The sequence below is a fragment of the Euprymna scolopes genome, chromosome 18, assembly GCF_053919585.1.
Source record: "Euprymna scolopes isolate OS-2025 chromosome 18, ASM5391958v1, whole genome shotgun sequence".
In the NCBI taxonomy this organism is placed as follows: Eukaryota; Metazoa; Mollusca; class Cephalopoda; order Sepiida; family Sepiolidae; genus Euprymna; species Euprymna scolopes.
This window is the reverse complement of record NC_136499.1, coordinates 65,870,760-65,886,808: the sequence shown is the minus strand read 5'-3', so window position 1 is coordinate 65,886,808 and position 16,049 is coordinate 65,870,760. Positions and strand designations below refer to the sequence as shown.

Genomic DNA, 16,049 nt, shown 5'->3' with positions numbered 1-16,049 from the left:
TCAGTCGTTTTTAAATGTGCCATGTTCTGCAGTATCGGTAATACATTGCGGCATAAGGTTGCAAGCAAAATCAGAAATGAAGATTCATTTCTTTCATAGCATTGACCGATTTTTTTTTTTTTTTATTTAGTTTGTTTTTTTTTGTTTTGTTTTTTTTTCACTTATTTATTTTTTTCGAAAATTCTGTTACTGTAGGAAGCTAGTTTCGGGTTTCTTCTTACAGGCTTTATGGTTATTTTAAAAAGAGAAATATAAGCTATTGGTTTGTGTACGAGTTCTTTGACGATTCATGGAACTAAACATCCCCATTTCATATTTCTCGAGCATTTGACGTAATGGATATTGGGGCGGACTGTGGATTTGGCATGCCTTGCTGAACTTCTGTCGAGGGAGTAAGGTCACTTTTTTCACTCCATCTCTAAAAATGGAAGCTTTACATCGAATCTGTTTCTTAGGCTATTGCAAAAATGGTTGGATCATTCTGGCGCTCCAGAAAATATTGATACTCCTAACACAATCCTTTACCTCCATAAGAGTCAGATACACCCCAGGATGGAGTATTGTTGCCACATCTGAGGAGGCGTTGCTCAGCGCATTCTTTCTTACTTTGACAGAGTTCAAATTCAATTTCAGAATCTAGCAGGGGATCATCTTTTTTGTTCCTTAAAATCCTTTTCTCAAAGAAGAGACGTTGCCAGTCTCTGTCTACTCTATTGTTATTTCTATGAAAGGTGCTCGACTGAGCTCCAATCTCTAATCCCTTCTTGTAAAAATTGACAGTTAGAACTTTTTTTTCTAACATAATGAACAAAAAAAAATTCTATTCATTCGCCATGTACTTAGTAACCCCAGGCAGAACATCTACAAACAGAACTTGTTTGCAAGAACTTTGCATCTGCAAAACACATTAACATGGGACTGTTTCCCTGCAGATTACAACATGGTTGTGCTCAAATCTGATGCTAACAGATTCCCGTCATGAACTGTTCCCACACGTATTCAAACTTGGTCCATACAATTAATCTTCCCCAATCTGATCATAAGCTGCTTCACATCTCTCAACTTACCATCATTCCATTTTATTAACCTTTTATCCTCGAGTGATTTTTAGTTTTGGTAAACCCTGATTGATTACTAAAAACTTATACTACAAGCAATTAATGCCTCCTATTTTATTCTGCTCGAATGGATTAGAGGGAACTGCAAATTGCGTTGTTATGATGACCTGAAAGTTACATCTCTGTTGCAGATATTGATGCTGCGAGACTCTTAAAAAGCAACCGCTGTCATAGAGATACGTCAATGAATTCCTCCATGCAGAAAAAATTGAATCGATCAACATTCACTGGCGCCTGTTGAACGTTTACGAAGCCGACGCATTTAATGTCAGCACTGTTAAGAGATAAGTGACGGATTTCAGAGTGGTAAGAGAAGTGTGAGTGATAAAGTGTACTCTAGACTTTAAAAGAAGCTGGCAAAAGGGCATTGAGAATAGCAGTGACTATGTAGAAAAATAAATTCTCGAGCACAAAAGGTTGTTCGTTTTAAAGGTACTACTCCCATCTTCATAGCTATTCAATTTTTTAGTTCTGAGTTAAAAAATAGGAGGCTTTACTTTTGGAACGAGCCTCATATAATAATGATTTCTTTACAATCACACCGCCATGATAAAAATATTTTTCAGGTTAATACTCGAATGGTTTTACAGCCTTCATGTTAAGATCAAAGTTTAGCATCAGTTCTGTCCTCCATCAGAAGCAAAAAAAAAAAAAATTCTTCTTTGCACCTCTTTCTCTCTGAAACAACATCCAGCAAGTGATGTCACCAGATCTGTCTTATCTGGATTTCATTTGGTTGCTGAGACTGAGCTGTTTCTTTGACGAGGATCTTAGTTAATGGCAGGATCCGGTCGGACAGGCTGCTACTCTCCCCAATTTGCTTTTGATAGAGCCCTAGTCTCTCAAGTCGATGTCATTGGAAAGTAGAGGTGATTTCAAGCCAAAAGAAGAAAAGAATACATTCACTAAAAGTTACAAAACTTTGATCATTCAAGTTTCTGACTCAAGATGCAAATGCTAGGGGACTGACGGATTCTGTTAGTAAAGTTGTTTCTTGACAGTGTGGATTCAGTAGCTTGGAACCGAGTGAGACTTAAGTTTCTTTTCTCTGAATTGTGTGGGTCTCATGGCGGTCAGGAAGAGTGTGTCCTCAAGGCTATTTTTGTCTTTCATTATATTGAGAATGGGGTGGACTTGACCCCGCTTCTCGATCCATAGAATTTCATTTCACAATTCTCAGTAAGCTAATTTCAGGCAGTTTTGAAACTCTCAAGCCCTGAAAAAAAACTTTCCTCCCCTTATTCCTAACATCTGTATCTCTGACCGCCACTCTCAACAGGAGGGTTTATTGCCTTCACCCTCCTTTAGGTCTCTACCTTTCATCTTCACGTGGGAGGGTCCCTTTTCCTCTTGCTTCATTTGCATAACCAAGGGTCAAATGTCATTTCGTATAAGTAAAAAAATAAATAAATTAGTTATCTTTTGATGATAACTGAATTCCCAAACAACGATTAGTGGGCACTTGAATTTGTATCCATTATCTTGTTTTTCTTATCCAAAGAAACACATAATATCTGGCCTATATTTCGGGTGACCTACAAGTTAATTCGACCATCCCAAAAATTTGGTTAACTGTTTTTCTAACAAGGGTGGTATTGAGATGGAACTTGTCAAATTACCAAAAGGCACCATCTTTGACATTTTTTCAAGATATCTTTATAATCCAAGACATCAGCTTTTTCAGCTAGTGTGTTTTTAATGACTGTTGGTGTCAAGACAAACTATTATGGAAGGAAAAGAGATTTCCCCTTTATCAATTCATTATATTCACAAATAATTGTGAATGTATTAAATCAATACCATAACAACCTTTCTTAACAATGCTCTTTCTTTCCATCATCATCATCATCACCATCACCATCATTATCATTATTATTGTTGTTGTTACATCCAATGACACTGTCGCAATTTTTATTTTATGTCTCATCTGGAGAGTTGCATATTCCCTCCTTGCATTAAAAACCGACTGTCCAACTTTGCTTTCATATGAAGTCTCTCTTTAATCTATGGGAGGTGCTCGACTGAGCCCCAGTTGTTGATCCTGCCTTGTAAAACATTTGCAGCAAGCACTTATCTTTCTACCAACCAAAAATATATTTCCTTTCTCTCTCCATGTGCTTAGCATCAGTTTTAATTTTTATGGACAGCGTTTTTTGTGGAACTCATTCCCAAGGGATTGCTTCCCTGCTGATTACAACTTTGTTATCTTTAAATCTTATGTCAACAGATTATTGCCAGTGATTGCCCTCAAATTAATCAAATGCATTTTATATCACTGATAACAGTAGCCCCCTCCCCCAAATATTTTTTCATCCTTTGCTTGACAATTATTCCTGTCTCATTAAGCCCTGTTCTCGAGATGTTCTTACATATACCTCAATAGTTAAAAAAACAAGCCGAGCATGCACAGTTCCGCTCTGGTGCTGTATGTAAGATGACGCCACAAAAAATAGTGAAGAAATGATGAATGTGAGAAGTGTGAAGGGCCAACGTTACCTTCACATTTTTGCCAAGTTTCAGAAAAATATAATGGATGGGGCAAAAGTTATGGGGTAAAAAGTGTTATTTTTTGCAATTTGGGGGCATTTGTGACCCCTTTGGAGTTCCTGGGAACGCCGAATTCCAGTGAACATGCCTTAACACATGTATATTTGAATTCAGCAACATGGAAAACCACTATATAGATATACATATCAAGTTTTTGAGTAATGTGAAAAAGAGCTCCAAACAGGCATGTTTTTTTTTAGCCCTGAAAGTCCCAGAGGGATTCGAACCAGAATTTTGCCAGGGTCACCCATACTGAAGTTATATTAAGAATAATGGTCTCCACATTTTGGCCAATCTAATGGATAGATCAAACGCCATGGGGCAAAGAGTGTCATTTTTTACCTCTTTTCAGCCCCTGGGGAGGTCGAATCCCAGTATAAATTGATAACGCCGTTTCAGGCCTTAACACGTGTATATTTGAGTTGACCACCGTGAAAAACCACTATATAGTCAGACATATCAAGCTTTTGTTGAGAAATATGAAAAAAGAACCACAAAAAGGGGCGTTTTTAGCACTGAAAGTCCCCGAGGACGCAAACCAGAATTTTACCAGGGTCACCCATACTGGATTTATATTAAGAACAATGGGCTCCACATTTTGGCCAAGCTTCAGAAAAATCTAATGAATGAATCAAAAGTTATGGGGCAAAAACATCATTTTTGGCCATTTGGGGGCATTTTTGACCTCTTTTAAGCCTCTGGGGATGCAATAGGTATTTCTGCAAAAAAAAATGTTTTTACTATGCACATTTATTTTTAATAAAATACAATTTCTGGCAAAATTTCAGGAAAAACTAATTGATGGTTATCTGGCAATCATCCGGACTAATGGACGCACAGAAGCACAGATGCAGGGACGCCACAGAAAACATAGGTCCCTCTCCAATAAGTCGGGAAAGCAAAAAATAAAATTGTGAAAGGAGTGAAATAGATACACTACCATTTATGGTAGCACATCTAAGACAGTAAACGACCAAGTTCTCTCCAATTCTCTCTCCTCTGATCTTGAGCATGTAGTACAATGGAGAAAGGAGTGGCTGGTTACTTTTAATGCATCTAAAACCAAGCTTCTCTCTTTACATCATCAACATTCTGATCCCCATCTGGCATCAATTGAAATGAATGGCTCTCGTCTTCAGGAAGCCTAAAGTTTTGACAAGCTTCTGGGCTTGACCATTACTCCTGATCTTAAATGGAACACGTACATCAAATCTGTTGCCAAGGCCGCTGGAAAAATGGTGGGATCTTTCTATCGATCCGGTAGATATCTCACTGCTGATGCAATTCTCTATCTATATAAGAGCCAGGTACGTCCAAGGATGGAATACTGTTGCCACATCTGGGCAGGAGCTGCTAGAAAGGACTTGTCCTGCCTTGATAGAGTTCAAAATAGACTTCGTAGCCTCGTAGGAGATGTCCTTTTCTCTTCCTTGCAACCTCTATCTCACAGAAGAGATGTTGCGAGTCTGTCTCTGATGTATCGTTATTTTCATGGAAGGTGTTCGACTGAGCTTCAATCTATGGTCCCCCCTCTCCAAACTTTCACAAGAAACACTCGTCTAGCTGTAAACACTATCAATAATTCCCCCCACTCTTTATCTGTGCCTAAACCTAAACGTAGATTCCATGAACAAAGCTTTTTTATTAGAACTGCATGCCTGTGGAATTGTCTTCCGTTTTCCTGCTTTCCGGCTGACTACAATATGGTTGTCTTCAAGTCTAACGTAAATAAGTTCTTGATGAGCTGTTCCATATAAGTTATCAAATTTAACAAATTTTCATTACTAATGATTATTATATTGTCCAATTTCTACTGTACACTCTTTAACCCTTATCCTTGAGTGGCCTCTTGGCCTTGATAATGTGTTGATGCCTATGAAAAAAAAAAAAAAAGAGAAAGTCCAATGTGAACAAGTTCTAATTGAATCGTCCCCCTAAGTAATCCAAGTTACAAAATTCCCACTGTTTACTATGCTAAAACCACAATGACTAATGTATACCTATTAACCCTTATCCTCGAGTGGCCTCTGGGCCTTGATAAGTGGTGACACCCATGTAAGAAAAAAAAAAAAAATATACTCCAATAGTCATGGAACCCATGAGAAAAATTGGACTTTAAAAAATAAGACGTTTTCTTCATCATTATTATAAAGAAGTTAGGAGCAATTTTTGCAGAGGTTAGAGGTCCAGATTAAAAAAATTGACTCCTAAGTAAGGAGTTGGATATTTTGTGTCAATCTCCATCTTAGGTGAGTTTCCACAGTATGTTTGTGATTGATCAACAGCTTTTTTTTTTTTACTACAGACTACACAATAAAATCTATTTCACTAGTCAAATAAGGCAAATATTGATCAGTGTTGTTTAAAAATACAAAAAAATTGTATTTCCATATTTAATATTGATCATTATTTACTTTTTATTCATCATAAATAAAGAAAAGCCAAAGAGTTGTACCTTTCAAATGAGAAGTCTTAATATCAAAATCATATTGTACTAATTTTATAATTGACATTTTCCCTATATTCAGTGAGTAAGAAGGAAAGTAAATCTTGATTTGTCTTTTTTTGTTGTTTTGTTTTCTTTCTTGTCTTTTTTTCATTTTCCTTTCATTGACTTTAGAGAGAGGGGGGGAGAGAAAGAGAGAGAGGGGATGGGAAAAAAACAAACAGTTTTATTTATGTATTTGATAGTGTTACTATTTCGTACTTGCCCCCATGGGTCAGTTAGTTAGCGAGCCAGACTTAGAGACTGATTTTATGAGTTCAAACGTCAACCTAGATATAATTATTTTTACTTTGAGATTGTTCATGAAATGGACAATGAATAAAATTAACTTTTATTAAGCAGATTGTTTAGTTTTGCTTTTACTTTACCATATTATATGAAAATTTACAGCGTTTAATACCCCCCCCCCCGGAATGACGGAGTTAACTTTCCTAGTAATATATGTTAAGCTTATTGCTTTCAAGGACGCTTCCATCATGAGTATAACCAACCGTTCATTTACAAAGCATGCGTTTGCAAGGTAAAATGAATGCATATCTCACAAAATTCGATGTGCTGTTGAAAAAAAGGCAATCAAACTAATTTGAGGATGCTTGCTACGTTAAAGGAATGAAAAGGATTTAAAATATTTTTTATTAATTTATCTTATATATATTTGTCACAAAAAATTAGAGCCGAAATAAAACGGTCAAAATACGACAGATTATCTGTTAAGTAATAATGGTAAGGGGGGGTTAACCAGTGTAGTCTGGAGATTTGAGGAAAAGCACGTGTGGACATGATGTCACATTAAAATTGGAGGAACCATTTTTTTTTTTTTTTTTTTTTACCAGATATAGCTGAACGAAGAAAAGAAAAACCAAGCTCTCTCAAGCTGCTCCATCTGCTTGCAGATGGAGAACAGAGATAAACATTCGAGACAGAAAACTTTGCTTCATGCCTGATGTTCTGTGAACCAAATTAAAGAACTAAAAAGAAACTCAGCTTTTTTGCGCTGTGCATTCAACGTCAAAGAAAAACGTGTGAGCCCGTAAAAGGTTAAATGTAGCCACACTCTAAGAGGACATTAAATAAATGTCTTTAAAAGCAGGGCTCTACAAATCAGAATACATTTATTACTTTAGAAGCCAGAGTCGATAACAATTAGAAAAGTCCAACATAAAAGTGGACAGGCATGTTCTTCAAGATTGAATTCAACATATTTGTTTAATTTTTTAGAAATACTGAATCTTGAAAAAAATGCTTGTTGTCTTGAAAATCAAAACGTTAATTTAGATTATTTGAACTATTTTTATCATCTTTATTATATACTAGACGACTCGTGACCCGTTGAGTCAGTATGTTATATTAGCTATGGAATTCATGTATGAGCGTAACACTTGTGACGTAAAGAAAATAGTTTTTTGTGACATAACAGAAACATTTCTATGAAAGTATATTAAAATGAAACAAGAATATAGATAGATTTATATGAGGCGTTCTGTTTATAATTGTTTAATCTTGAAAAAAAAAACTTACAGCCATTGAATTATAAGTGGTTTGCCATACTTATAGGCAAATGTGCACTGAACAGATACCATAATACTTAAAGTTAAATTCAAATTTTGAAATATCTATTAATTTAAACGTGGAAAAAAAAATTGGGTCGCTGAAAACGTACACAGTAAAACAATACATTGTAAAATAGTAGATTTATTTGTAAGAAAATTGCGTTGAAATAACTTAAACGTAATACGGAAATGAACGATGTAAAAAAAAAAGGCAGAAAGTATTAACAATTAGCTATGGAATTAATGTATGAGCATGACACTTGTGACGTAAAGAAAATAGTTTTTTTTTTTTTTTACATAACAGAAACATTTCTATGAAAGTATATTAAAATGAAAAAAGAATATAGATAGATTTCTATGAGTCATTCTGTTTATAATTGTTTATTTTTGAAAAAAGAAAACTTACAGCCATTGAATTATAAGTTGCGTTAAAATAACTTAAACGCAATACGGAAATGAACGATGTAAAAAAAAATGCAGAAAGTATTAACAATTGTTTATTTGGATAATTTAAAACACAAAAAAAAAATTAGGCCGCTGAAAACGTACACAGTAAAAAAAATATGTTGTCAACAGGTCAAAGTTGATTTATTTGTGAGAAAAATGCGACAGTATAGTTGTAATATAGAATAGTTGCAAAACATCCTCTAAGGGGTCAGTATGTTATATTAACTATGGAATTAATGTATGAGCATGACACTTGTGACGTAAAGAAAATAGTTTTTTTTGACATAACAGAAACATTTCTATGAAAGTATATTAAAATGAAAAAAAAAATATATAGATAGATTTCTTTGAGTCATTCTGTTTAGAGTAGTAGTAGGGAAAATACATGTCAACCAGTAGTAGTAATAGTAGGATAAGGAAGAGGAGGCATAGTAGTAGTAGGAAGAGGAGGCGTAGTAGTAGTTACAAAGAGGAGAAGTAACAGTAGTAGCAAGAAGAGGAGGCATAGTAGAAGTAGTAGTAGGAGGAGGATATTGCGCAAGCAAACAACCAAACAACCAAGAACGACAGAGTTTTAGTATTATATAGATTATGATATTACGCATTTATTATTTATTTTAGTTATTTTTACAATGTCTCGGTCAATGGAACCTCCAAACTTCTTCAGGTGCACTTTTGAACTTAGGAAATGACATAGAATTTTAGACTGAACCGTTTATAAGTTTCTGAGTTTGACAAAGATTCGCAAGTTCAAAAAGATGTATCTGAAGAAAGTTAGAAGCTACATCAGCCAAAACATGAAAATAATAACCAAGATGCGAACAGTAGTCCAAATAATCAAAATTATCGATCTTCATTTTAGAAAATTCCGAAACATAAATATTTTATCATCAGCATATATATGAATTATTATTATCGGCCCATTTGGCATAATAGTTTAGAGTGTTCCCTAGTAGACTGGAAGATTGGGATTTAAACCTTGCTTAAGTCATACCAAAGACCAAGAAAATAGTACTAGATACCCATTTTCTAAAGATGTTGCACGAGGGTAAGTAGAGTAATCTAATGAAAGCAGTGGCGTCCTCCCCTAAACTTAACATGTAAAAAGCCTTTGGGTTGCCATCGACTAAAGCCAACCATTTTATATTTACTTTACTAGTGGAAGAAAAGCCACAGTTGAACCTTTAAAAATTTCAGGAGTTAATTATGAACCATTATTAACCATTTTCTAACCTTTATGACTTTGAACAATATGTTGATGAGCTCATGACTAAACACTATGATTCAAAAGCAATATTCACTTCAGCATGAGGAATCATCTAACGAAAACTACAGACCGCAGCTCTGTTCCATCTGCTCTCAAAAACATCTTAGAAATATCATTTATAGCATAAGGTTTTCAATATGCATTGGTCTTTTATATTAGGAATTTGAAACCAAACGTATTTACATTATATTTAAAAATTCAATGTGGATGCATAGACGTTTGTAAAAGATAACAGTACTAGATTTATTTTGGCATCACAATTAGCCAATGAATTATGACCATTCAAAGTTTATTGGAAATTAGAAAATTTATTGTCTCATATGCTTATACATTAGAAAAAATCCTATCATCTATTAAAAAAAATAGAAAAATTATATGAAAGCACAACTCTAATTCGTTTCAACAGCTAATACATTAAATCTTCTTAATATAATTCATAGCACAGTAAAGATCAAGCTCAATTTTTCTTTTAATAGTAAATTAAAAAAATCAGATTAAGATGATGTAAAAACAGATCGGAACAAAATTTGATAATAGGGTTAAAATTTTATACACTACAGTTTTTAAGCATTTTTTTAAACCATTTAAAACCTTATATTAAGTTCACCATATTGATTAGGAGTCCTTTTTCTTTAAGATGGAACTGTTTTATATGTATAGAGACAAACAATAGCGTATGCATTAAGTTGAAAAAACACCGATATTAAAAATAAATCGCCTATCACTGAAAATACCTAACCTGAAATAGTCTGGAAAAAAATTATTACTAACACAAGAGAAAGAATTTTACATTTATAAAGAGAATATTACATTTTGTTTACATTAAACTTTTATCGGAATAAAATAATGAGTTGCCGCAAGTTGAAATTTAAGGAAATTTCACAATATTTGCACATTTTCACACATCTACTTGCTAGTTTGTGATATCTATTTTTACCCATATGCTAAACAATATCTCGATGACTCTATACAATATTTATACTGACTGATGTTGCAACAGCAGTGTTCTATTCACTTTGAGTCAAGCATAAGGAATTATCAAATGACTACATATCATAGCTCATCTCCCATCTGTCTTCAAAAACCTCTTGGAAGTCTCATTAAAACATAAGGTTTCCAATGTATATTGGTCACCATACGAAGGAATGATAACTGACACCATTCTCACAATTAGCCAGACATATTTTTATAACATTGGGAAACTCAAAGAACCTTAAGTTAACAACTAAATTATTTTAATATGTAGACATAGGGTTATAAATTTTAATTACACATCTAAAATCAAAAACCGTATACTTTCAAGCAGGATTGCAGAGTCAGAAAGTATAAGGTTCAAACATTTTTTAATGTCATTCAACTGAAAACATTCTAACAACTGACGACTTGTTTCAACACCTGTTGTATTGCAGTAAGAATATTCCACAACAAACAATAGGGTTGTTGTCTTTTAAAATGTATTAAATCTGGTGTAATGTTGAATTTGTGGGGTGGGTTTTGACTTTAACTGTATCAGCTCTGTTATTTTTATTTCTACTTCATAACATTGACCACTTTATATAGTAATATTCTGTGTATCTGTGTGTGTGTGTGTGTATGTATATATATATATATATATATATATATATATATATATATATATATATATATATGATAGATAGATAGATATGAAACACTAGTGTCTGTAGGTATTTAATTATTATAGTAAATAATTATGTCAGCCCCTTTAAGAAACTCATTTCTTATTGAACACTTTCAGTTGAATTAAATCGGTCAATTTAGCTCTTATGTATAGATCATCGTATAACGATTAGATCACTGTGACTGACGTTAAAAACATTTAAAAATAAAATGTTTAAATTCAACGATATTTCTCGTGGTTAATGGTAGCCGATTGGATACGGTCTCTGCTAATCGAGCCCGAGATGGCTCATGTTGCCGGATTCAAATCTGTCGACTGGAGTTAATCGTGACACCCTTCACTGGAGATTCCCAAAAGGATGATGAAGTATCTAATTATCATAGTAAATAATTATATTACATATATATATATATATATATATATATATATATATATATATATATATATATATCCAGGTAACATTTGCATCCACAAGGTTAAAAATCCAGAGAATCCTTATTATATTTATATAAAGAGTAATCAATAAATAGAGCAGTTTAATGGTTAAAATTTTTTATTGATATAAACATTATTTAGTTACACATTTTCAGATAAATTTCAGTTTTACCTGTAAATCTTTTGAACTTCGTCAAACCATTTTATTTTCTTAGTATGGAGATAGAAATGAATGATGGTTGTCATCTCCACTTTCATATCAAGAAAATATCTTGACAAAGTTCAGCTGATTTGCAGTTAGGACTAATATATGTTTGCATGCAAATAGTAGGCAAAAAAAATGTTTATATAAATGGAAAATTTTTAATATATATATGTATACACACACACACATACACACTACTAGCTGGCTACCATTTCACAAAGTTTGCTACTTGAAATATTTGAAACATAAATTTTAAATAATAAAAATTTCATTGATATCTGTTGTAAATACAAAACAATAGTCATGTACTTTTGGTAATTTCGATACAAATTTATTTCAAATCCAATAAAGAAGAAATGAATTTGCCTTTTCACTTGCAATTGAGAAATATATCATCAAATCTATCTTCCTTAAAACAATGGAACATGTACTAAACTTTTGAACAGAAAATAACACAAAATAACAAATGAAACAATTTAAAATGAAATCATTGAATTCAAAAACTAACAAATAGGTAATTAATGAAATAACCTTTTTAAAAACTAATATGCAAACTAGTTAGCATTGTGACACATATCACATATACATAAGCAATACATTAAAAAAATGGTGCTCTTATGTGAAGTTGAATGTTTTTGATTTTACTGTTGATATGAGAAATGAGTCTTAAATTCACAACCATTAATTCATTCATATATATATATATATATATATATATATATATATATATATATATATATATATATATATATTACTAGCAAGGCCACCCGACATTGCCGGAATCGTATAAGACAATGAGAAAATTTTTAACATACCTGTTATTCTTAGGATAGAGAAAGTTTTTATGTCTATGTATCATTTGCCATCTATAGCAAAAGAATATTTTATCTACCCTAGGACGGGTATTACACAACATATGTATGGAATAATTGTATCTTCCCTAGGACAGGAAATTTACATCACGTAAGTGTAAAAAAAAATTTCCTTACCAAGGGCGGGTAATGTACAACACATATTTAAAATAATTTGCATAATTTTCTGTTGTGCTAAATTTTCTGTATGTCACAGGTAAGAGCGAGTTTGTTTTTTACATCAGAGTGCTATAGTGAAGCGGATTTTTATCTAAAAGTAGTGCACCGGATTTTTATCTAAATGTCATACTACTCGAATATATTACATGATTTCGATTTTGATAACTTATGTACGTCACAGATAAAAATTTCTTAGTTTTTCATATGGGTACTATACTATACAAGTATCTTATTTCCTAGGTAGGATATTGTACAAGTAACTTTTTTCTAATTTAAAAATGAAAGAATTCGATACTTTTAAATAATTTTCTGTTGTGCTAAATTTTCTGTGCGCCTAAAGTAAGAATTTGTTTATTTTATCATCTGGGTGCTATAGTGAAGAAGCACCTTATTTCTCATTTAAAAGTCATGCTACTCGAACATATAACGTGATTTTCAGTTTTAATAACTTATGCACGTCACAGGTAGGAATTTTTGTTTTTTATATGAGTACTATACTGCACAAATAACTCATTTCTTGGGTAGGATAATGTACAAGTACCTTATCTCTGATATATAGATGAAACTACTCAATGAGTTTACATAATTTGGTGTTGTGCAAACTTTTCCGTATGTCACAGGTGAGAGTTTGTTTTTATAAAGAAGCACCTTATTTCTTGCATAAATGTCATACTACTCGAATATATTACATGATTTTCGGTTTGGATTACTTTTATGTACGTCACAGGTAAGATTTCTTTTGTTTTTCATATGGGTACTATACTGTACTAGTACCTTATTTACTTGAATAGGATACTGTACAAATACCTTATTTCCTGGCTAGTACCTTTTTTCTAATTTAAAAATGAAAGAACTCGATACGTTTATGTAATTTTCTGTTGTGCTAAATTTTCTGTGCGTCGAGAGTAAGAATTTGTTTTTTATCTGGGTGCTATAGTGAATAAGCAACTTATTTATCATGTAAGTCATACTACTCGAATATTAAACATGATTTTCAGTTTTATTAACTTTTATGTATGTCACAGGCAAGATTTTCTTTGTTTTTTCATATGAGTACGATACTGCACAGGTACCTTATTACTTTGATAGAATTTCTGGTACACAAATACATTAAAAAGTAAGTGATCATTGTATGTGATTGTTGGAATGTAGGAAATAAACAAACATATGCAATAATTAAAATTTATAATGATCAGTTAATTAGTTTAGGAGTGAATCCAATACATACAAATATATAAGCATATACCCATAATTAAAATTCACAATGATCAGTCAATTAGTTTAGGAATGAATCCAGTACATAGAAATATATACACATAATTAAAATTCATAATGATTGATTAATTAGTTTATGAGTGAATCCAATACATACAACTATATAAACATATAAACATAATTAAAATTCATAATGATCGGTTAATTAGTTTAGGAGTGAATCCAAGGCATACAAATATATAATCATATAAGCATAATTAAAATTAAGATTGGTTAATTAGTTTAAGAGTGAATCCAATACATAGAAACATATAAACTATACACATAATTAATATTTATAATGATCGGTTAATTAGTTCAGGTGTAAATCCAATACAAAATGCCATTACGTGATTTATTTACGTGATTTTTGCTTTTTGGAATGTAACAAATAAGCCGATATATTATATATTTTGAATGACATTTTCGTTCAAAAACATTCTTCTGTATTTTTTTAATAAAAGTATTCTTGTGTATTTATTACATAATAACATTTAAAAATCAAGAATATCGGAATGTAACAAAAAAAAAAAGAAAATGATGAAGCTTGAAACCGCAACACTTGTACTAGTAATCGGTCACACTATCCACTGCACCAAACGAACAAACGGTTTTGCAACGTTGTGAAATATCTAAATAAATAGATCTCTCTTTTACATGATGTACGCATGCGCAGAATGACACCACTGTGCTACGCTCGTCAAGGTGTTATTTCTTTTAAGTTTGAACCCCTTTTTGAATCCCTTAGCAAATATTTTAACTGAGTAAATACCTATCTTAAATACAATCTTTTCAGCTATTGCACGCCGTACAACAACCATCCGTCTAGGGAACATACAATTTGAAAAACAGAGACAGATATACACACACATACATAGTGAGATTTATATATTAGATTAGAGGGAGACCGACGTTGCCCGCGATTGAATGAGGATCAACGAACGTTTCACACTCCCATATTTTATGGTCATCGAAATCGGTGAAATTGCTAATTTTTCAATTAAATCGATTGTCTGCTCTAGTTAAGGACTCATTACAGGAGGAAGCTTCACATGCCTCTCACAGTGACTTAGTCCACAATACATTGTAGTCTACATTGCACTGTAAATTTTATAAAATTATTTTTATATAATGACTTGAATTAAAATTTAAAATACAAAAGTCAAGTACCATGTGCTCTAAACGGAAACATGCTCCTGTTATATTAAAGAACTAACTGCTGATATTTTATATGCCGGGTCTTTCTGCTTTGATGGTAATAAAACTTCTCAAATGCACTTAATGTATTAACTTTAGTCAAAATCACATGTGCCTTCTTTCATTGGATTTTTGATTACCGATACTTAATGAAGACGTTCCAATACAAAACCTATCTAAGAACACTGTGAGGCACATAAAGTATATTTGTGTGAAATTTTTAACAAACCGGCCCAGTCATTTTGGAGTCCATAGTGAACAAACACACACACAGACAAAGTTCCTTTTATATATATATAATCTCGTCGTTGGTAAAACAACGATAGGGGTACATATTTGGCTCATTAGGATTGAGCCAGCCCCAGCTACAAAGTGTTTTAGGTTATTCATGAGGCGCAACTTCATGTTACACACACTTCAGATGTCACCATTTGCTGCGACAAACATGTGCTTGACATGCAGGTTCAGGAAGGCATCTTGCAGCAGATTGCTAATATACCATTATGTGAAGTACTGCCTTGCCACCTACCCACCAGGTGAGTTTATTCGGGGGTGCATCTCTCCTAGTAAATTAAACGTGTCCCAAGATACCAACCTGGAAATTTCTATGATTCGACGCGGTAGATATATATAACCTTTAAAATGTGAGAGAATATATAACTATTTCCATAGCCAGACAACGTCGCAGCTCACATGTTGTCATGGCTCTTGTGAGATGTGACGTTGTCTGGATGTGGAAATAATTAGACACACACACACACATATATATATATATATATATATATATATATATATATATATATAAAATTAAAGACTAGTAACAAACAAGCTTGTAAGCATTTCTTTAAAATTT

The 16,049-nt window shown here is 32.7% G+C and overlaps 1 protein-coding gene across 8 annotated transcripts in view; it reads right to left on the bottom strand.

Annotated features, from left to right (window-relative positions):
* LOC145297650 (SHC-transforming protein 1-like) overlaps positions 1 to 16,049 on the bottom strand; it is a 438,749-nt gene that overhangs the window by 326,661 nt on the left and 96,039 nt on the right. The window lies entirely within an intron of this gene.